This window comes from Chinchilla lanigera, unplaced genomic scaffold (assembly GCF_000276665.1).
Source record: "Chinchilla lanigera isolate Chin_1 unplaced genomic scaffold, ChiLan1.0 scaffold00037, whole genome shotgun sequence".
Taxonomy (NCBI): Eukaryota; Metazoa; Chordata; class Mammalia; order Rodentia; family Chinchillidae; genus Chinchilla; species Chinchilla lanigera.
The window spans coordinates 12,912,365-12,936,270 of NW_004955438.1; positions in this window are offsets into that span (position 1 = coordinate 12,912,365).

Here is a 23,906-nt window from a genome sequence, read left to right on the forward strand (position 1 = left end):
GAGAGAGAGAGAGAGAGAGAGAGAGAGAGAGAGAGAGAGGATTTTTCTCTCTTTACCATGTTGGGGACACTGCATGAAGGTGACATCTGCAAGCCAAGATGGGGACCCTCCCAGACCCCAACCATGTTAGCACCCTCATCCTGAACTTCTAGAACAATGAGAGATACATGCTTGTTGTCTAAGCCACTCTTGTCCATGGTTGACAAAGCAGATCAAGATGGTAGGGTCTGTTGGGTGCTGTGTTTGCTCCCCTCCTGACAGCTCCAGTTTTCAGTCAGAGTTAGAGGATCACAAAACCAGCCTTCAGTAGCCTCCCTGAATGTCAGGGTTCCATGCCCTAAACTTGCTCCTCCTCTCCTTTCTTTCCCCAGCAGACTGCATCTTGATGCCCAAAGGTTTTCTGAGCAGAAGCCAAGAAATCTCCTTCGAGTGCGGATTGGTCTTGCTTTAACCTGGACTCTCCAGGTTCAACTGCCCACCCTGTTATTTTCCTGTCCTGTGCTCCATGGGCTATGGTCTGAATGTTTATGTTTTCCAAGATCCATATGTTTAAACCTAATACCCTGTGATGTTACTAGAAGATGTGGACTTTGGATGGTGATTACATTGTGAGGTGGAGCCCCTTGTATAAAGGAATAGTATCATTGTTTTAAAAAGACCCCAGAGAACTGCCTTGCTCCTTCCACTATGTAAGAACCCAGTGAGAAGGTGCCACTGAAAAACAAGAAAGCCAGACCAAATCTGCTAGCACAGCACCTTGATCTTAAACTTCCTAGCCTCTAGAGTGGTAAGAAGTCAATTTCTGTTGCTTACTAGCCACTTAATTGATGGTATTGTGTTACATCAACCTAAATGGACTAAGACATGTTTTCAGACCTTTGTTCTTCTAGCAACTTGTTTCTATTGTGTAACTACACACAATGGTCTGTTTTTTAATAATGAAGACATTGTGTGGCCAAGTGTGGTGGTGCACACCTGCAATCCCAACACTCAGGAGGCTGAGGCAGGAGGATCACTGTGAGTGCGAGACCAGCCTGGGCTACAAAGTGAGCTCAAGGCCAGCCTGGACTGCATAGTGAGACCCCATCTCGAAAAAACAACAACAACAACAACAAAAACATTGTAGACCCCAGCTTCTACTGTCCCCGAAGCCAACACATGTGACTCTTCAGATCCTGATATGGCCATGGAGTGGGTACCTGGGATAATTCCCCAAAGTGCACCAGACTCTAGCCCAAGGCCTTTCATTTCCAGCCCTCTGAATTATTTTAGGGGAAGGATCTAACATTGGGAACCAGTGGAATTTCCCCAGGGGTCATAGGCCAACCAGGCAATGTGATATGTGTTGTCTTGGGCCTCTGGCCACGGACAGACTGAGGCCAGGTTGGGCCACATCACATTTACCATCCATGATAAAAATCTCCCATGGGACTCAACAGTCTGGACGTTTTGAGAGAATGAAAATTCTGTGTGGTTCTTGCAAGAATCCAGCTCTTAGGAGAAAGGAGTCTCTTACCCTGATTCTGACGATGACACTTGGACAACACAACCATTGCTTGGAAGCTAAGGGCTGTCTATGGTACACTGCTCATGGCACCAGAAGGTATTTCCCAGAGAAAAGAGATGAAGCTCATGGGCCCTAATATTCCCTGGAATCCTGGAGTTTGGACATTTCACTAGAGGTAGATTTCATCCAGTGTCTCCATCACACAGGAGCATAAACTGTCATCCAGAGTCGGAAAGTGATGGCATAGCCAGGGGATGGGGACAAGTTTCAGATGCAAGTTATTCTTTGTACCTCCTGAATTATGTAATTGCAGAAGAATTGCATCAGCTTTCTGAGTCTTAGTCTCCACATCTGTAAAATGGGGCTCAGGGTATTAACCTCTGTTTTTTCCTTCGCCAAATCATGCACTTGTTTGGGGAAGGACCATGCCAAACTCTTTCCAACACAGAGCCTGGTAGAGTAGTCCTGGCTTCATCAAAGGGTGGGAACAAACCATATAAAGCCATTCCTTGCCCCTAGGCCATCTACCACACATTCATTTCCTTCATGAGTTCATTCATTTGCCTAATGTTTAGTGTCATTGTCTACATGCTAGGGACACAGCAGTGAGGGAGATAGATTTGAAGCCTACAAGTGACTGATGGGGTCAAACATTAACCACCACACATTAGAACCTGGGAAGTACAGGACGCCACATGAACTAAAAAGGGGAGACCTTTCTCGGTTTTGCACAACCCAAGAAATCTTTCTGAGAAGATGTCAACTCAGCCAAGACCTAACAGATAAAGATTTAATGTAAGGAAATGAAGGAAGGTGAGAGTTCCCAGAAGTGGAGACAGAAAAATATAACCTGGAGAGAGAAAAGGAGAGGTAGCTTCTCTGGGGCCTCAAGATCTTCTCCCCATCCACTTCCCAAAGGAACCATGTCACTAAGGGCAAGGATCATGAAGTGGTTCAGGACCACGGAGAGCTCCACAAAGATTATTGAGCGGAACTGCGCAGAGCAGCTAGGAAGAGGGGAGAAGGAAGATGGGGAGCTTTGTGCAAACTGGTTTTTGTTCTGAGTGGGTGGGCACCATGGTAGGTTTTGAGAAGAGGAAAAACATGGCCTGACTTATAGTTAGACAGCTCCTGTGTTAGTTTTCTGTTACTGGAACAAATTCCTGATATATATCAACTTAAAAAGAGGAAAAGCTTATTTTAGCTCACAGTTTCAGAGCTTTCTATTGAGGGCTGACTGGCCCCATGGTTTTGGGCCTGTGAGGGCACAGTCCATCACTGTGGGAGCTGTGGCAGAGGAAGCCTGTTCACCTCGTGATTGGGTATAAAAGAGAGAAAGAAGGGCTAGAGTCTCAGTATCCCCTTCAAGGGCAGCCTCCTCCGAATGACTGGAAGACCTCTCATAGGACCACTTCTTAAAGGTTCTGTCACCATGATGAACGTAGCCCTGCCCCTTTTTGGAAAGATAATGGCCAGGACAGAGCCTAGAGAGAAAACACAGCCCAGTATTGGGGCAGTGGAGACTGATGCTGCATAGTCAAGGTTCAAATGTAAGCCCCACAACTTTCTAGCGGTGTGACCTGGGGCAAGTTACCGAACCCTTCTGTATTTGGGTTTCCTCATCTGCAAATGAGGGGATATTAACAGGACAAACTCTGTAGACTTTTTGTGAAGACAAAGTCTGGACGCAGTGAGTGCTCAAGAATGTGAGCACTTATCATCACAGTTGGGGCCCATATCCCTTCTAGCCTCAGCTTCTACTCAGCACATCCTAAAGGTCTGACCTGGTTACCAAACCTGCTCCAGTCCATAGAGTCAGACAGTGTCACGTTACAGGGAAGAAATGGAGTGACCAAATAACATGTCTCAGACCCCACAGCCAGCCCAGTGTCCATCCAGCCAGAAGCCCAGGCTCTGGCTAAGGAAAGAGGCATTGCCAGGACATGGGATGGAGGGGACAGCGTGGGAACCTGGGGCTGGGGCTGGAAGCAGGGGACACAGACAGGACTGAGGGGCATCATGGGGAGGCAGGTTCTAGCAGGAAGAGGGAGAGGAAACCAACCCCCCCCCAAAGGGTAACAAAGTTCGGGCCACCAACACCTGGCTGCCCCATTGGGTGTCTCCCCCATGCCCCTCGTTTTGTGCTTTGGGCCCCAGGGACAGCAGAAAATCCATTTGCCGAGTCAGGCAGCAGCTGGTACAGCTTTCTTTGGGCCGCTGAAGCCCCACTCGGTCCTACTTCCCATTCAGCAGCCCCTTAGAGCCTCAGCTTCTGCGCCCGTCTGACCACCACTGCTGTGTGTCCTCACTTCTCTGAGACTCAGGCTCCTGAAACGTCCCGTGGGAACTGCCATCCCTGAAACGCAGGTCCCTGGAAGCCAGGGACACGAATGATCTGTTTGCTAGGTATCCCACAGCCTGTAGTGGAGTCAGGTACCTCATGTTTACGGAGAATTTTGAAAGTGAATGAATGAATGGGTGGCCAGCTTTGGTCTGAGGGCAGCTGAGCTAATAGGCAGCAAAGCCCCGCTTAGTTCTATGCAGCAGCTCCGTGTGCCCACTGGCAACTCTCTCCTCCTCCTGGAAGCCTCAAGGCCTTAGGCTCCCCCTTACTGGGTCCAGACGCCACCTGCCCTCCCACCTCTGCCTTTCCTCACACCTTCCAACGTCATTGCCCTGACCACTCAGTGGGGATCCCCTCAGGGTCGCTATCACAGCACCTGTCCCTCTTCTCCCTCCGCCTCCTAACTAACACTCAGTGTCACCCGCTACCTTCATCTGACCCCCTTCTCCGTGGCCTGGCCACATCATCTCTCCCTTGCTACACACCAGAGCAACTTCCACCTCATCTTCTCCAGTTACAAAGTCCAACCCCCACAGTCTATCGTCTCTGCTGCTGCCAGAATGCTCTTCCTTCCCACACTCCCATCATCCTCCAGACCAAGTCCCAATTTCTCAGCGTGGCCTGCATGGCCTCGGGGGCCGGACTCCCATTTCATTCTCCAGGCTCCTCCCGCTCCACACTCATGGCCTCTTCCTCCATGATAGCCTCTTTTGTGTGTAGGAACCTCTATGCTCTTTCATGTTTCTGTGTCTGCCCTTTCCATCCCTTCAGCCCGAAAGCCTTCCTCGTGTGTGTGGAGAGCACCCATTCCTTACGTCTTTCAAGAACATCCAGGCAAAGCCCTGACCCTCTCCTCCTGACTTCCACTACTTCTTGTGAATAGCTCTCCTGTGTTGCATTTCTCAACTTGTACCTTAAGCTCCTGGAGTGCCTTGCCAGTGAGATATTTCCAGAAGAGGCTCATGGTTTATTCAGAGTGCAAAATTTAGACACGAGTATAGATGTGAATATTTAAATCTAAGCAGTATCTAGCTCAAGTAGGTGGTCATGATAACTTTATCAATGGGTGTATGCATGGTTAGAAAGGGTAGGTGGGCAGAAGGGAGCGCAGATGCCTGGATGGGTACATAGAAGGAATGCGGATGGAAGAAAGAAGGGACAGTTGACTGGAAGGAAAGAATGATAGATATTGAGTGGAAGGATAAAGAATGGATGAATCGGGGAAGGGAGGATGGGATAATGGAAGAAAGGAAGGAAAAGAGAGAGGATAAATGGATAAAAGATTTGTTGGATGGAATGGATGAATGGAAAGATGAAATAAAGTAAGGAGGAGGTGACAGATGGATGGGCAGGTAAAAGAACAGCAGGAAGAGTGAAAGAGAAGACAGGAGGAAAAATGGAAGGATGGATGAATAAACGGCAGGATGCCTGGGTTAATAGGTGGGTGTGACATTTTTTATGCTCCTTGAGCTGGTCAGCTTTCTCCCAGACTTGGGGCTCCCAGATAGCCCCTATAGCAGGTTTCAGCTGTCTGACCTGACACATATATCTTGCATGTTTTGACCTTAGACAATAAGCTAATCAGCCATTTGTATTTATGAAGAAAAGCTAGGATCTGAGCACAAAGGCATGTGCATGTAATCTCAGCTACTTGGGAGGCTGAAGCAGGAGGATTACAAAATTCAAGCTCAACCTGGGCAACTTAGCGAGACTATGTCTCAAAATAAGAAATAAAAAGGGCTCAGCAATGGCCCGGGTTCAATCCTCAGTACAGAGGGAAGGAAGGAAGGAAGGAGGGAGGGAGGGAGACAGGTAAGAATGTTAGAGATCAGTTTGATCAACAGTTCTAGAGGTTTTACAAGATATGGGGCTCAGAAGATTTGGGGCAGTCTGCCTAGGTCTCAGCCAGCCCCTGAGGCATTCAGGTTTGCTGGCAGCTCTCCAGACTTGGTGCATAGCTCTGCACTCTCCTGCAGCCACTTCCATCTCCCCAGAAGCTTGTTCTGAGCATTTCCCTCCTAGTGGTGAACCTAGGCAGAGGGTTTTGCACAGAGCAAATGAGAATGAGAAATGACTCACCCTGAGGTTATACCTGGGAAGACCTGGCAGGGCTGCCTTCCTACCCCAAATGTGACCCTCAGCACAGGAGGCAGAGCCTGGCCAAGGGCAGCTTCAGGCTCCCTGCTATCCCGGTGACCCAGATAGGGTTTGGGCAGCATCAGAGGGAGGTCTGGGTGTCCAGAGGACAGCAGGGGAGGTGAATGAGCCGGCCAGGGGGTTCCTCCTGGAACCCAGAGCAAGGTCTGGGTGTGGATGGGTCTGTGGTCCCCACTCTTGGGTCAAGATCCAAAGGCTGGCAATTTGTCTGTGTCCCCAGCCTTGTCCCCTGCAGTGGCACTCACTGCTTTCTTTTTTCTTTCTTTTTCTGTTTTGTTTTTGTTCCCCGCCTTTTTTTTTCTTTCTTAGCTCTTCACCCAGGGGCTTCGCTCATGAAGTTTCCAGCAATGCCTGCACACATGTGGTACTCAAACAAGCCCTAGGACTTTGCATCCCTGCACTCCAGCAGGGACCAGGAGAGCCGCCCGGGCTCCGTCTCTAGCATTTTCCTGCATGCATTGCAGCCTGCACTCCAGGACACTCAGTGCTACTGCCCCTGGGCTCCCTTCTCCCCTCCTGGAACTTCCTAGCAGCCCATGGAGGAGGGGCTTGGGGTTCCTGTGACACAAATGAAAGGGACCCAGGGCAAGGGAGACCACACCATGGCTTAGTTACAGATGCTGGCATGGATTCTGATAGGTGTGGCTAAGGAGTGGGGAAGATTTTATTCTTCAGGGTCCTTGTCCAAGCTTGTAAGCAGGGCTGCACATTCTCATTAGGTAGTCCCTGGATGAAGCATGGATTTTTGAAACCACAAAGTTTTCAGGGCTTTTATTTCTCTCTTTCTTCTTTAAAAACAATTCAGGGCTTTCTTTTCATGCTTCATGACCATAGTGACTGAAAAAAATATGTGCTTTGGAAGTCCTGGGAGAATTCAAGTTTCCAAGGAGGCGGCCGACAGGGAGGGCAGTGCGGACGCGATTGGGCAGTCCCAGCCACAGACACTCAGCACTGTTTATGCCTCGCACCTGCTGTGGTTTCTAATGTCACTTCTCAGAGTTAAGCATCTGTGGTTCTTTGTTTGTTTGTTTGTTTGTTTAAGACAAAGTCTCACTATGCATTCAGGCTGGCATTTAATTCACTATGTAGCCCAGACTGGCCTTGAACTCATGGCAATCCTCCTGCTTCAGCCTCCCGAGTGCTGGGATTATAGGCATGTGACTCCATGCCTGGTGAATCTGTGGTTCTTAATTGCATCTTAGGATACCACCCTGGTCTTGTACCCATTGGGGTTCCTCTTACAACAGTATGAAGGGGATCAGAGTATGACTGGAGGGGCTGTCATATTGACAGTTCATGGAGACAGAGAGAAACACATTTTTACTTCATGAGCCACAAAATGTCCTAGAGGTCTTTATGGAGAATGAGAGTATAACTCTCATTGAAAATATTGAAAATATGTTTGTATAAATTGATATTGGAATTGTGCAAAAACATAGCAAAAGCATGAGACCATTGTATTTTAGGATTTTCTGAGCCTCCCAGCTCATTTATTTTTGAAGCTACATTTCCAAACCTTTTTTATTTTCTATTTGGAGACAAGTTCTTGCTAAGATTGGACTTGAATATGCAATCCTCCTGCCTCAGCCTCCAGGAATGCCTGGATTACAGGTACAGTATGTGCCACTCTGCCTCACTGTGTTCTCAGGACAGCAATCAGCACAATTGTGGTGAAACTTGAGGTGCATGCACTTAGGACAGGGCTCAGACCTTTCTCTGAAAAGGATCAGATTGTAAATGTCTTGAACCTTTGTGGATCATTCAGTCTTCCTCATAGCAACTGTGCTCTGCCAAGGTAGAACAAATGCAGTCACAAACAACAGTAAATGAACAGGCATGGCTGTGTTTCAATAAAACTTTATTTCTAACAACAGAAGCAGGGCCAGATTTCAGCCTTGGGCTGATGTTTACCAGCCTCTGCTTTAGAGAAAGGACAAATAGGAGTGACCAGCTTGGTGAATATTCAGGTTGAGGCATGTCTTAGTTACTTTTCTCTTGTTGTGACAAAATACTCAACACCAAGTTAAAGGAAGAAAGACTTATTGGTTCACACAGTTTGTGAAGATTTCAGTCTATAATTGGCTGGCTCCAAGGCAAAGTGGCTCATGGAAGAGGGGCATTGCAGAGGAGAAACAGTGCATGGTGAGCAGTAGGTAGAAAAAAACCAAGGGATGACCATAGCACTTTCTATTTCTTATATCTTACCCAGGCTACTCAGGGCGGTTGGCACTCACACCCTTAATCCTAGTGCCCTTGATCATAGTATTGCATCATAATCGATCCCAGTGTCACACACTCTAGATCCAGCCACCTCTGAAAAAGTGCCACCTCCGACTGCATGAGGCTTAGCGGGTACATCTGGGCACAAGCTGTAAGAAGGCATATATGGTTTGGTGAGAGAACTGGCTGGGGTGCAGCCTGAAGAAGACACAGAGAGGTAGCATCCTCCTTTAAGACATCACAGGATGGGGAGAGACACTTTCAGTGGTCTCAGAGCATGGCCATAATGGGAAGATAAAGGAGGTTCGTTATCATTTTACAACAAAGACCACATAAACAATGAAGGGATGAGCTCCTCATCCTTAGAAGCATGCAAGGAGTAAGAGGTTCTCTGTTTCTGCTCAAAACTCTCCACAGTCCCTGCTTTGCTCAGAGCAGAGGCCAAAGTCTCCACAGAGGCTGGTAACATGTGCTGGTCCAGCTGCCTGGCTGGGCTTGCCTCCCACCGCCCCTCTCTCAGCTGCAGCCCTTTTGGCCTCTGCTCCAGTGGATCCTCTGGTCTGTCTGCTAGAAACTGGTCCCCAAACCACCCACCTCCCAGGTCACTCACCCCTCTTCCCGGGTACCCCACCAGACTGCTCTACTCCTTAGCATCTGTGCTACTCAGGGTGCCATCTAATTCACTTATTTCACTGATGGCCTGGCTTCTCCTACCTTGTCAGCTCCACAAGGTAGGGGCTTTTGTCTCTGTGGGTCAGACTGCCCAGTATTTAGTGCTGGGTTGATAATAAGTGCATGATGACTGTGTAGCTAATCTGGTGGCTAGAGCTCCAAAGATGGCCACCATTGTGGTGTGGATCCAAAGGCTCATGTGTTCAAACGGGGTGCTTTGGAAGGTGTTTATATCACGGGGAATTAATCTTGACTGTGGATTCATCTGTTGATGAGTGTATAGCTAAGTGTGCTGTTACGAGGTGGGGTCTGGGTGTCAGTCGCTCTCTCCTTGCTGGGATGCCATGCCAGATACCCACAACTTATAGCAGGAGAGGCTTGTTTTGGAGAGGCTTCAGTTTTAGAAGTTCTGGCCCATGGTCAGCAGGCTCTAAGGCAGAACCTCACGGTGGAAAGGGCTGCTCTTGTCACAGTGGCTAGGAAGCAGAGAGAGAAGGGAGGAGCTGGGGAGGCAGATGCACCCTTCCAGGTCACACTCCCAGTGACCCACTTTTTCCCTGACCAGGCTCCGGCTCCTAACAGCACACTGAACACATGAGAACCAGTCACCCCAGCACTGCAGGATACGGTAACACCCTGCTGCTGAGGGGTGATTTGTTACTTAGGGACCAATGAGGCCAGGAGCGCTGACGTGCTGTGTGTCACTCCCGGCCTCCCCACCTGCTGTGCTGGGCCCTCCCTCACTGGAAACCAGGCCTCTGTGTATGCACCGCTTCCTTCTCTGTCTCGTTCTTTCCGGCAGCTTCTCCTCTGGTGAGGACGAGGGCGAACATTTGGTCTGGAGTCTGCTGAGACTGATTCTCCTGGAGGCCACTGCTGATGCCCTCCGGGTCTCAGGACCTAGAGAGACCTCTCTGACCTGGGGTTGCTCCCTCCCTGGAGCAGCCAGAATGGACACCCCCTGCATGGCAGCTGAGGCCTCCTCAGCAGTGGTCCTCAACACTCTTGTCCCCAAAGCCACTCTCTGCTCTGGACTCACACGGCCACCTCTACTACCAGCAGCAGGAAACTGAGGCATAACTTTGTCTTTCACTCCAGCAGCCTCCAGGTGACCTGAGAAACCCCTACTGCCAGGAACACTTCTGGCCTCTGGAGGGGCCCAGGGAGAGCAGAGAGCCCTTCACTCTAGCTCCTGACTCCCTTTCCCAGCCCACCCTGGAACCCACCCAGAGTGCTGTTCTGCGCCTTCATCCTGACACCACCATCCCAAAGAGCCCGGCGCTGGCATTTTCCTGGAAGTCTGCACCATTCAGTGTTACCATCCAAGGCCACCCAGCTCACTTCTTTTCTCTTCCAAAGCACCCGAGCACAGATTTGGGCAGGGTTTGGGGCAGGTTCCCCAGAGGGGAGCAGTGGGGCACTGCGGGGTCAGACTCAAAGCGCAGGCGCCAGAGGAAGCCAGCTCCAGGTTTCCACCCAAGCTTGGTGACCCTGGTCCAGTCACTTAGCCTCTCTGAGCCTCAGTTTCTGACCTTTGAAAGAAGGGGATAATAGCAGCCTCTTCAGGGACTATCACAAGGACTGAGGAGGCGATGCATATAGTGCACTTTGCAGGGTGCCTGGCGTGTAGCAGATACCAAATGAACAGCAGCTGTCAGCACTGTTACGTGACCTGCTGAGGTCACACAGGCAGCCAAAGCACAGAAAGCCCCGTGTCCTCGCCCACACCCAGCTCTGGCTGCCCCTTTCCTCTGCCCCTGCTTCCCCTTTGGGGGCCCCGCTCCAGCATTCTCATGAAGTGGTGGCGTCCTGATTTCCCACTTGACATGTCATGTATCCTTCGGGGCCCCTCCCATCACCAGAGGGAGCCCAGAAATCCAGGCCACAGGGCCTGATCCCTGCTGCGGCTTCTCCCTTAGGTTTACAAATCTCTGCTTGGCAGATCACCCCACTCTTTCCATCCCCTCTCCTCCAAACAAGACAGAAAGATGGGCCAGGAACGGAGAGGATATTGAATCTGGCTTTGAGTCAGGGTCAAAAGGAAGTCCCCAGAGATGGGGAGGACTTTACTCTGGCCCTTACTAGTTGTGTGACCTTGGGTACAGCCTTTTACCTCTTTGTGCTGACTTTTGTCCTCTCTGCTGTGGGGACAGTACCAGCCCTGAGGCATCAGGCTCTCCCTCCTGGCTCTGGAGCTGAACCAAGTCACCTCTTTGGGTGACCTTGAAGTTGGTCTGTCCCTTCTCTGCACTTCCCACACATATCCCATGGTGGGGATGTGCATATAGGCCAGGAGGCCCTTCACCTGTGACACCTTGAGGGCTAGACCTTCTACCATGTTCCCTATTTGTGGCCCTGTACCCATCATAGGGACATACACAAAGAAACCAGCCTTTGTGACATCTGCAGATGTTGATTGGTTTGTGACCTCATATCTCTAGCTGGGACTGAGTGCTCAGAAGACAATAGCCCCACCCAGTCCTTGAGATGACCCATTAGGGTCATATCTAGGGGCCAGGCATGGCTAAGGAGGAATGCTCTGAGGTCATCTGGCCTTCAGAGGATTCCTAGACAGTAGCACCAGGGCCAATCCCACCAGGACTTTAGGCAGTGTGACTCAGTGACTAACCAGCCCTTGCTCAGAAAGCTGGAGACACCTCAGTTGAAGAACTTTCTAGAATCTACAGGCTGAGTTGTTTTACTTTCCCTAAGATAGCTTCATCCTGTAATTCTTGTCTTTCTTATTGTCATCATCCCATGATAGTATCTTTGTTTCATTTCATAGACTTCTGTAGGGATTATGATACACCAGGTACTATCCTAAAGTCCTAAAAAGTATGAATGCCCACCTACACCATCCTATAAGGTGGTCCTACAAGACTGTGGTCCCAGATGTTAACCTTGAGGCCCAGAGAGGTTGAGGGACATGTCCGAAGTCATGTGGCTAAGGACTGCAAAAGGGGGCTGCCTGCTTTCTTCCCATAGGCAGCCTGTGAGCACCAGGGAGAGGGGTGCAAAACGGAGGTTGGAGGCCCATCTCCAGACACCAAGTTGTCCCATAGGCACCCCAAATGCCATCTTGCTCTCATGAGCTTCGGTTTCTTCCTCTGTAAATGGGGACAATAATGACAGCTGGAGGATGGGGGTGCTCACGGCTGGGCACAGGAGAGGCACTCAGCACTCCCTTCCCTCCTGCCCACCATCTGACTGGTGCTGACTTGGACGTTCCCACCCACAGGATTCTGCTGGACCAAGGTCGGGGTGGGGTAAACAGGAACTCCAGCTCCAAGGGGGCGGGGCTTGGGCTGGTTCATGCCCTCCCCAGGTGAGGGACACCGTCACTTCCCTGCTGGGAGGAGGGCCAGCACTGGCTCCTTTCAAGAACAGCGAGCCAGGATCCTGGCACCCCCAGGGCTTGGCCCTGCACTGTAGGCTCTTTGCCACACTAGGGTGACCCTAAGGTCAGGAGGCCTCCCCAGGATGGCCTGCCCCACCTTTGAGGAAATCCACTCGGCTGCTCCGTTCCCTGAAGGATTCCCTGGAGGGAGGCCAGGTCTGGCCAAGGTACACAGAGCATTTGTTTGTGGAGCGTTGGGTGTGTGTCGGGGAGGTGCAGCTCAGGCCAAGGGAAGCACCCCAAGGTGGGGGGCATGGGTATTCTCTGAAGTCAGTTTCTGGTCAGCAAAGTCCTGGCCCCAGTCGTCCCGCATCCCCGGTGTGGGACATGGCAAGCCCAGAGTGTGGCTGGCCCTTCTCTCTGGGGGAGGGAGACAGAGAGGGCGGGCGCTAGCTGCAGGTCACACAGGAGCGCTGGCTGCCTGACACCTCGGGCTGGGCCTGTCACATGGAGGCTTCTCGTGCACAGAGGCTGTCGAAGGGAGCCCTTCACGTTCTCCTCGAGGAAGGTCACGGCCTGCAGCACACTGAGATTCTGCAGGGACAAAGAAAACCCATTTTGCAGTAGCAGGGAGGGTTCCCTCGCTGGATGCACTTTCTGTGGCCCTTCAATTCTTTAACTAGCTTGTAGCCGCCTCTGGGTTTTTGCTCCAGAAGATCCAATGTGGTAATTCACACATTGGAAGCATTAAAAAAAAAAAGAAGAAGACTTTGATTCTTAGCAGTCTGTCTGGGGGCATCTCTGTCCTAGCGCATCGAGAACATGAAGAAATGACCACGTTGCGTTGTTCTCCGCCTCCCAGGGCCTGGGTCAAGGAGCTGCGGTGGGGACGGGCAGCCTCCTCCGCCCCCAGCTCAGTGAAGAGTGTGGGGACAAAGCCCAGCCCTGACAACCAGCACCCGAGGGACAGATAGGTGGACCTGGCTCAATCTGCGTCTTTTCTGTGACCTTGGCCAAGGTCCCTTCAGCCTCAGGTTCCCCATGTGACAGCCTCCAGGGCGGAGCTGAGTGACCTCTCTGATGCTGCCCCACCCGTCCCTGCGCTGGGCAACACCCAGCTGGCCCTGAGGGAGCTGCTCCACGTGGGGAATCACCTCGCGCATCCTGACCCCGTGGCTCGGGAAGGAAAGCAAATGCTCTTTAAGTTGTCATAACAGAGCGGGCCTCCAGGCACCTCCTGTTTACCGAGGCTGAGCAAACACAGCCGGGCCCTAGCAACGGGCACAAAAGGGCCCTTGTGCCGCCTGCGCCCGGGCTCCCTCCCGTGCAGTCCCAGCTGGAGCGCTCAGGGAGGCAGGAGCCCTGGTCCATGGCCACCAGCCCGCCAGCCGGGTGGGCGCAAGGCCTGCTGTGCGCAGGTCCTTGGTGTGTCCGGGAGCCAGGCCCGCAGGGTCTCCATTCCTCCATGGGAGAAACATCAGCTGTGCTCTGCAGGCTGGGAGCGCAGAGAGGGCCCATTTGAACCTGTCAATCAAAGATGGAGCAGGTGAACCAGGCAGAGGAGGTGGGCACCAGTGCCCGGCTGGGTTTGGTTGTGTTGCATCTCCCTCTGTCCTTGTGTGGCAGGGGGCTGACAGCCTGCCTGACCGGCCTGGGACAGGATGAGAACATGTGGAGAGGCTCAGTCTCTAAACTGCGGGGATTCGTTACTTCTGGCTGAGGGAGCAGACAGGAGGAAAGGGTCAGGATAAATGGGCCGGGCCCCTGTCCAGTGCCCGGAGCTTCCCAAGCCCACTCTGAAACTGCGGAGGTGTTCCTGAGCCCCAGCTTTGGAAGCCCACCTGCACCCTGCAGGAGACAAGGGGACCCGGTGCCCAACATAGAAAGCAAACTTCAAAGCCCAGAAAGCCACAAATGCCCTGGTCAGAAACCTGCGAAAATGTGAGAAACTAATTCATAGGAGAATGAATGCTACTGGTTTGCAAACACTTGGAAGGACGCATCAACCTCACCATTAGCAAACTTGACAATAAAGGGCTGGAGGTGTAGCCTAGTGGTAAAGCACTTGCTGAGCAGAAGTGGGGCCCTGGGTTCTATGTCCGGCTCCAGCACTGCAAAAATAAGTAGCTAAATTTCAAAAAAATCTTGGAGTAACAGTGAGGGTTTTTTTTTTTTGTTGTTGTTTTTTGGTGAGCCCTCCCATTAGATTAACAAAACATCAGAAACCTTTCTCCCAGGGTGGCAAGTTGCCCCTTCTAACCTGTGACCTCCAGCATAAACTCCAGGCCTCACCTTTCCTCATCTGTAAAATGGGCATCAACACTGCCCACCTCCTGGGTTTGTGGAGAGGATTAAGCTACTCATTAGTCTAGAAGGCTCAGCAGCAGGCCAGGCACACAGACATGCTTCACACAGGCAGTGATTACTTCAATGGTTATTATTGGATCACAGTCTTTCTGTGGGCACCTTGGGGACATATATCCCAGGTTTTAATGAGTCCAACAATTCTGGATTGAAGAAATCAAGACAAGTGGCAAAGAGCGATACATGCAGATAGTCTATCCATTATTAAGACAAAAGAAAATGGAACCGATCTAAACGTCCTTGAAGAAGGAAAAGGAGGACGAGATTCTAACCCAGCAGCTAAGCCCTGCAGGCTGTGGTCCGCGTCATGCAGATGCGCAGGGGAGCAGCTGCTGGTCAGGGTCCCCCATGTCAGTGTGTGTCCTGAGACGTGGGTGAGGATGTCCCCTGAATGGCAACAGCGCCTTGCTCTGAATGAAGCACTTCAAGGAGGCTTTTAGTGTCTTCTTTACATTTTCTGTATTATTTAAATTTTTTAAATTACAAACATTTTTTAAAGCCCACTAACGCTATTTGCTTTTATCTGAAGTTCAAGTGCAGAGGGCTGTGGGTTGAGCTCCATGGCAGAGTGCTTGCCTGCCATGTACGAGGCCATGGGTTCAATTCCCAGTATCACCCAAAACAAAACAAAAAAAAACCCTGTCATTTTGCTGGGCTTGTAATCCCAGCACTTAGGAGGCTGAGGCAGGAGGATCACTATAAATTCCAGGCCAGCCTGGGATACATAGTGAGTTTGAGGCACTCATGAACTACACAGTGAGACCTTGTCTCAAACAAAGACAACAAAAAAGTTCAAGCACAGTAAGTACTAACCAGGAACATAAGCCTGGCATTCTGGGTCTGGAACCATGACAGGGTGCCTGCTGCCGAGGTGCACGGGGCTTCAACTCGGGTTCTCAGTGGGACCTGGGTCGGTGCTGACGGTGACAGGGAGGCCTCAGGGGGACATCAGCAGGTGGAGACACAGGAAGGTTCCCGGGCTCAGCAAAGGCAGAGTGCAAAGGGGACAGACATGAAAGCTGATCACAGTGGCACAGGCCTGTGATCCCAGCAGCATGGGAGGCCGAGGCAGAAGGACTGCCAGTTTGAGGCCAGCCTGGGAAACTCAGTGACTTAGTGAGATCTTTACTCAAAAACTAAAAAGAGCTGGGGAGGTAGCTTGGTGTGAAGGCCCTGGGTATAGGAAAGAAGAAAAGAAAGAAAAAAGAAAGAAAGAAGAAAGAAAGAAAGAAAGAAAGAAAGAAAGAAAGAAAGAAAGAAGGAAGAAAGAAAGAAGTAAGGAAGGAAGAAAGAAAGAAAGAAAGAAGAAAGAAAGAAAGAAAGAAAGAAAGAAAGAAAGAAAGAAGAAAGAAAGAAAGAAAAAAGAAAGAAAGAAAGAAAGAGAGAGAGAAAGATTATTCTGAGGAGTCTCAGCCTCAGAACAGCAGCTCCTGGTTCTCTGTGTGCAGGGAAGGACAGCCAGGAGGTCACAGGGCTACTCCAGCGTGGCAGGGAGCTGGATAGAGGAGGTCAACCTTCACCACAGCCACCATGGCCAGCAGGGGCTCAGGGGACCTTGCAGCATTTGCTTGTCCCACAGGGACTGGGCGCCCTCAGGCTGGGAGCTCCCGCTGACACCGACGTGGGAGAGCCTGCAGAGGTGCTTTGAGCAGGACCGGGACGCAGGCGCGTTCCCAGGAAAAGCAGGACCTGAGAAGGGAATGCTGGAGCCAATGGCCAGCCCCACCGTGGGGCCTTGTGCTCGAAGAAGGGCACAGGGGTCTCCATGAACGTCACCTCACTGGCTTCAGGGGCCGCGCCGGCGGCCCTGTGTTCCCTCTGGGCAGGGAGGTGGCCTCCCGCCGTCCTCCGCAGTATCCTGCAGCAGGTGCAGGTGGTGTGCTGTGAGGTCGCAGAGGAGGAGGACAGCCTCTGGGGTGTGATGCACAGCCTAAGCATCTGGGCCGGGGGACACATGTACTGTGACCAGGGTCCTGGTGCCTGGGGCAGGGGAGGGGGCAGGAAAGCCGCCCCTTCTGTTCCCAGAACTGCCCAAGGCCTCTCGGACTTGACCTGCTGCCTCCATGGACACAGGGGCCCCAGGATCTGAGGTCCTCCCACTGCAGGGAGGTCAGCCCCGGTGCCTTCTGTCCCCACACTGCCCCCTGGAGGAAGCACTGAGGCTGGAGCTCAGGGGAGGCGGAGTCATTTTGACTGGCCCTTCCCCTGCTTCCTGGCCAGCGGAATCCTGATTTTGTTCAAAGCAGCAGGAAACAAATCTTGCCTCACCACCAGCTGGTCATTGTTATGACCACCCTATGCTCCTTTGCCAGATCCTCTAGTTCCCAGCTTCTTTTTGACCCAGTTTCAGGCCATGAAATATAAAGAACAGGGTGTGGGGACTCCTAGGAAAGCTTTTGTTTCTTCATAAAGGGGGATGGGTGTGACGGCAGAGTTTTCTTAGGTTGCTTTTCCCTTTTTTAATGCACAGGAGCGCAGATATGATTTCTGGTGCTACAGCAGCCATCCTGTAACTATGTGACCCTAGGTTAGCACAAAAGATAGTGGGCAGAGAGATTTTTAAAAAAACTGTACCAAGCTTCCAAACCACCCTGAGACTACCTGCACCCAGGATCCATAATGGAGAAATAATTATTGTATTTATGGTTTAGTTGGATTCTATTACAGCCAAACACATTAGAGAGGTGCTAAGCTGAATTTGGTCAGTGTGGGCATTTGTAAAGCACCCAGCTCGGTGTCCAGCACGTGACAGATCTTCAGTAGACAGCAGCTATGATTGCCATTGTGCACGCACGTGTGTGCAGGTTGCTTACACACGTGGGTGGATGGCGGACGTGTGTGTAAACGTGCACCGGACTCTAGGGTCAGGATGGTTCTGGCCCTTGCTTGGCTCGGGCTCCGGGCACTTCCTGAAACTCACTGTCACCTGCGCAGCTTCCTTGACTAAGCAAGCAGGACGCCAGTGACTCGGGGAAACTGAGGCTTGGGGAAAGGTCAGGGAGCTCAGAAATGGCGGCCTAGGTGAGCCACACCGGACCTGTGTGCGTGGGTGCGCAAGCACGCACAGGCTCCAGGCCTGCATGCACACAGCCCCTAGAGGCCGTGTCCCCGGGAGTGGCGGCCCCACGCAGTCCCCGGTGGCTCTGACAGACTCCGGGGCTCCGGGCTCCCCAGCGGCACCTCCCGCTCCGTTCTCCAAAACAGCGCAGCTCCCAGGGGCGGGCCGGGGCGGGTCTCGCTGCTGCTCGCTCAGGCTGCCACCGGCAGGCCCTTCCCCCAGCATCTCAGCCTCCTTGGCGGAGCAGACGCTTCACGCTCTCCCGAGGACAGGGCTCCGCGGGGACCCCAAGCTCCTCCACCGGGAAGGGCTCCTTTCTCACCCCTTGCTCCGGCCCTTGCCTCCCCCTCCCTGCTGGTGGCACAAGGAACAGCCACCTGCCCACCTAGGACCTGGGAAGCCCCCTCCAGCCTTGAGCCACAAGCGTCATGGTCCCCGATCTTCTCCCGGCAGAGGTGGTGTCCTTTCCTAGTGCCCTCCCCGCAGGGAGTCTTGGACCCAGTTTAGGCCCTCAGCCAAAGGGTCATTGAAACAAAGCACAGCCAAGGAGAGAGAAAAATTGCTCTTCTGACGGGAGAAAGCCAAACACTGTCACCCGCCAGGGCCACTGGCTGTCTCCCAGGAGCTCGGGACAGCAGGAGTGGGTGGCCAGGAGCCCAGCGGAGGGTGGCCCTCTGCGGGGGCCTTGGGGCCCATGTGTAGTGACAGAGCCTGACCGTGTTGCTGCTGAGGTCGTGAGCGGGCACCCCGCCCCTTGGGGACTGTGACCTTGCAGGTTGGGAGCCGCCCTGGAAGGGCTCCTGAGTCTCTGATACCTCCCACCGCTCACGGGACGTGGGACCAAGCAGAGCCTGGGGAAGGGACCTGGCAGATACGGCGGAGCAGCTGGGCCTCCCTTGGCTTTTCCTGCTTCCCCGTCGTCCCTGTGCCTGGCCTGTACCTGGCCTGCAGGAGATCTGACTGCAGTAACAACTGAGTCCTTAGAGAGCCTCACCTTCTCAGCTCCCAGCTTGGGAAACTGAGGCTCAGACTGAGAACTCTGCTGGACTCGTGACTTAAGTGGGGATAGGGCCAGAATACAAATCTCCTGGCCTCCCCTTGGGCCCCTCTCGGGTAAACTGTGCTGCTTCCACATGGGGTGCCTTCTGTGAGGCCAAGCAGCAGACCCAAGGCCACAGAGCAGATACGCAGCAGAGCCAGGCTAAAAGCTAGGATGCTGGACTCTAGGGCTGGTGACTATGGCCTCCGACAAGGCCAGAGAGAAGCTGACAGCATCCTCCCTTCTCTGCGCATGGCCCCAGCCCCTGGGCCCGGCAGGAAGGATGCTGTGTACATCACATCCCCAGGAATCGCTGCCTCTCCCTCTGCCCAAGCAGTGCTGATCTTGCTGCCACCGTGGCTGCAACTGTCCTCTGCCCCTTTGTAAAACCAGCTGCTGTCCGGGGCCTCAGAGAGAGACCCCTCCCTGCCAGCGCAGCACCGCAGCTGGGGGCTGGAGGCACTGAGCCTGTGATGGTTGCCAGGGCAACAGCCGCCCAAGGCCTTTGGAGGCTGCTGAGAGCTGGTGGGAAGCTGGGCTGCTGGGGAGGCGGAGCCCCCCATCCTTTTCTGCTGTGAGGCAGGGGTACAGGGCTAGGAGGGGGTCCCTGGGGGTGCACTGGTGTCTGCAGCCTGGGAGGTCCAGGCCAGCACAGCTTGGGGACACGGTGTGAGTCATACACTCCTTCCCGGAGATCCTGGCAGAAGGAGCCTGAGGACGGACGCCCCGCCTCAAACCCCGCGCAGTCCCAGCCCCTGCCAGGCCCCGGCCTTCTCTCTGTGCCTGTGTCCTCATATCTAGTATGGACACAGTCCTCTTGGGTCAGGGTCCTGTGACTCTATTTAATTTCCTCTTTAATTGTCTGCCTTCTACTGCAGTCACATCCTGAGGTACTGGAGATTAGGGCTTTAGCATATTTATTTTGAGAGGGAGTCACTTCAGCCCACCACTCGGTATAATCTGAGTATCTGCCTCCTGGGTTTGCTGTGTGGATTTTTCCCCACAAAATTAGCCACCAAGCCTGGGCCCTGCCACCATGCTGCATCCAGTAGCCATACATTCACACTTCAGGAGTACCCAGGCCCACTCCACGGAAATTCGGGCTCCTGGAGCCCCAGGCCTGGCTGAGGGCCGTCCTGGTCTAGGGTGCAGCCTTCCAGGCCTGACCCGTCCAGTCTCCTAATAGCCAGGTAGGCCTGGACCGCTCTGCCCTGGGCCCCTCAAGCGGCCTGCAGAGCCTTGCTTTTGAGATGTCTTGTCTGGGGTGAGTCAAAAGTGCAACCTGAACTTCTGAAGTAAGAAATGGGGCAAGACGCTGGGTACCACAGCCTGCCGGACCTCCCCTCTTGTGCTTCTCAGCTGTGGCCCGCAGGAAGCCACGCCACCCGTCTCAGTGGCCTGGCCTGAACCCTGAGCTGATGTGATGATCAAGTGAAACAGCTTCTAGGAGACACAGGACCTCAGTGTTCCACAGGCACGGGAGAAGTGTCTCTGGCCAAAGGGAATCTGAGGGTAGCTTCCCTTCCTTGCAAAGGGTCCAGCTGTCTACTCTACTGAGACACTGGAAGGAAAGGGATGGGGCTGGGCCAGGTGTTCAGCCTTCCCTTGAAGACTGAGAGATACCAGGCTCTGAGCCACTTTTATTTATTTTTCTGGTCTTTTTGAGACAGGGTCTCGCTATGCAGTTCAGGCTGGCCTTGAGCTTACTTTGTAGCCCAGGCTGGCCTCGAACTCGCAATGATCCTCCCGCCTCAGCCTCCTGAGTGCTGGAATTACAGGCGTGCGCCACCATGCCCGGCCTGAGTCACTTTTAAATTTTACTGAGTTGCAGGATTTCTCCGTCTTGGACCAGAGACTCTCAGAGATGAAAGCTCAGAGCCGGGCTGGTGGTGCATGGCTGTACTTTGGGAGGCTGGGACAGGACGACTGCAAATTCAAACCTGGGTAACTCAGCGACTTAGTGAAACCTTGTCTCAAAATAATAAAAAAAAAAAAACGGGGTGGGTGGGGCTGGAAGTATAGCTCAGTGTGAAGGCCCTGGGTTCCGTCCCCAGTACTGCAAAACAAACTGACCAACCAGCCTTGGCCTTCAGGTCTGGAAAGCTACTAGCTCACCGCAGGGGGTCAAGAAACGTACTCTGATCACATCTACAGGTTCGACCCAGGGCCCCGGGGCTGCTGGGCAGAGGGTCTGCTTTGGGGCCGGTGCTGGGCTCTGCTCAGCCACCATAGCCTGTTTCTCTCCAAGGAGGAAGGAGGCCTCAGCGGGGAGCCCGGCCCCTGGATTCCCTGTCTGCCACCCCTCCACGGCCTACTTTGGCAGCCTTCTCTCTCTCTGGGTCCCAAGCCCGGGGCAGGACCAGAAGGTGTTGGAGTTGTCCAGACACCAGGATGCTCCACCAGATCCCCGGCAGACTCCATCTCTAGGCGGGACAAAGACCCACTTTCTTGTCCCGGGGGAGCCCGGCTAATGTGACGAATGACTTCTGCAGTCCTAACACAGTATCTAGAGCCTGTCCACATGCTCACCCCGCCCTGCCCTGCTCTAGAGGGCCAGTGCTGGGGAGAGGGAGGAGGAGGAGGCTCTGTTGCCCCGCCCTGGCTCCTGGCAGCCTGGCTTGCCTTTCAGGGCGGTGGGAAGCCCAGGTGGCCCCGGCCGGAGTGAGGGCAGGGTCCCCGTGGCCCCACCCGGCCGAGCCTCCACTTCCTGAGCCAACTGCCAGGACCAGCAGGGCTGTGCAAACCCTTCCTAAAAAGGAATTGGGCTGTGGTGGCCCAGGCTATTTTTAGGCAATTGTGTCGAAAACACCAAAGTACATGTAGCATCATGTGTTTTCTTTATCGGAAGAAAAATTGGGAATAAGCAGATTCCCACCCACCCCTTCTCAATAGGCCGTACGCTGGGAGGTGCCCTACATCTGCTGGCCCCTGTGGTTGCCCAGCCTGGAGTTTAGGGGCTCACGACTTTGGGCCACAGGTAAGACCCACCCAGTCCCTTCTCAGCCTGGAGTCTTCAAGGGTGTGAGGCACAAGGATTACCCCATGTTATAGGCGGGAACCCGAGGTCTTTACTCCAACACGTTGAGACATGAGACAGTGTTTCCTGAACCCACTAAGTTGCCTAGACTGTGCTTAAACTCGAAATCCTCCTGCTTCAGCCTCCCAGGGTGCTGAGATTACAGGCATGGTGACTGTAAGTTATCTTTTGACTGGCCTCTCTGCCTCATCATTATTTGGAGTCATGTCATTGCATGAATCAATGATTCATCCTTCATCGCTGAATAGTACCCATGGGGAGGATAGATCACCATTTGGTTATTTAGTCATCTGCTGATGGATGTTTGAAGGGCTTCTAGTTTGGGGATATTACAAATAAAGGTGCTATAAAATTTGTGTACCTGTCTTTGTATGAATATATATTTCCTTTACTTTGGGGAAACAGTAGGAGAGTAATCCCTGGCCAAATTTATGCTTAACTTTTAATATCATAATGTTTTCCAAAGTGGTTATTTTATTTTACATTCCCAGCTATGTATATGGGAATCCAGTTTCCACACACCATCACCAACACTTGTTATTGTTTGACCTTCTGATCAGTCATCCTAGCAGATGTGAGATGGACTCACAGTGCATTTTTGATTTCCATTTCCCTCATGTTGAATATTTTATCATGTGCTTACTGATCCAAATCTCACTTTTTCTTCAAGTAAACTTTTTCTGTTTTTTGTTTTTTGAACAAGTACTCACTACAATGTAGCCCAAGCTGGCCTCAAACTCGTGGGATCCTCCTGAGTGCTGGAATTACAGGCATGTGCCACTATGTCCAATTTCTTCAAATATCTTTTAATTTTGGGCTAATTTTTGATTGACTGAAAAGTTGCAAAGATAATACAGAGGGTTCCCATAAAGCCCTTGGTCACTTTGCTGTAATAGTCGCCCGTATTTTACTTGGTCCACGTGTCATAACTAAGGGACCAACCTTGCATGAGATTATTAAGGAAACTGCAGATGGTGTTCCAGTGTCTGTGGTGTATGGCATGAGCGGGCCGTTCCCTCCTGGACCGCACTGTCTTTGGTTACCATCTGCATCTCCTTGCAGTCAGTGTTGGTCCTCAGCACGTCCTTGTTTCTCACAGTCTGGGCGATTTTGGGGTGTGGCAGTCACATGGTTACTGAAGATCCTTGATTTGAGTTTGTCTGAGGTTTTCTCACGACGAGACCATGAGAGGTGCCGCTCAGCCCAACTTATCCTGGGCGCGTTCCACCGTGTGTCTCTGCAGCCGCCATGACACTGATCTCGAGCACTTGGCTAAGGTGGTGTCGGCTGATTCGCTGCTTTTCCCTTCTGGTGCTCTTCTCTTTGATCTCCAGTGCATACCATGGAGATCGAGCTCCCCAAGCCTCACTTTCTGCCTTGCACACCTATGCCAGGCCCGCCACACTGACATTTCCCCTTGTCCCCAACCCTGCCACTGTCCACCTGGGAGAGAGCCCAGGAATCTCTAAACTTGGCAGAGTAGTGGTTCCAAAGGATCTGGGGTGACTGGGCCAAATCTTTCCTACCCATTATACAGAAGAGGAAACTGAGGCCCAGAGAGGGGTGTGACTCATTCATGAATGAGCAGCAAGGGTGTCCTGGCTCAAGGAAAGGCTCAGTGCGTGTCTACTGGTTGACAGGTGGGCAGATGCATGGCAAGGACCCCCTACGACAATGGAGAGAGCCATGCAGGTCACCCGTCCTCTCAGCCACCTCCACAAACAGGGAAGCAAGCATGGGGAAGACCTTTCTTTTCTCAAAGAGCACACAGTGTCAGCCTTAAACTTGCAGGAGGAGGGCCGGGGATACAGCTCAGCAGTGGAGCACCTGCCTGGCAAGTGTGAGGTCCTGAGTTCGATGCCTGGTACCCGCCCCCTCTCAAAATGCAAAGGTTTTTGCTCTGGTACCACAGGGAGGCCATGGACGGGGCAAGGGGGCGCCAGATCCTGGATGGAACACAGGTTATTCTTTGGTGAGTCATCTCATCCCCCCGAGTCTTACTTTTCCCACTTATAAAATGGGGATAATCCCTCTGTCTACATTTTGCGCTTTCTCTAATTTGTCTAATACACTGCAGCAAGGACGGGGTATATGTGTGTTTCATGGTGTTTTGATTTTGATGTGCACTAGAGCTGATTAGTTGACATTTAAAGAACTCTAATCAGGAATAC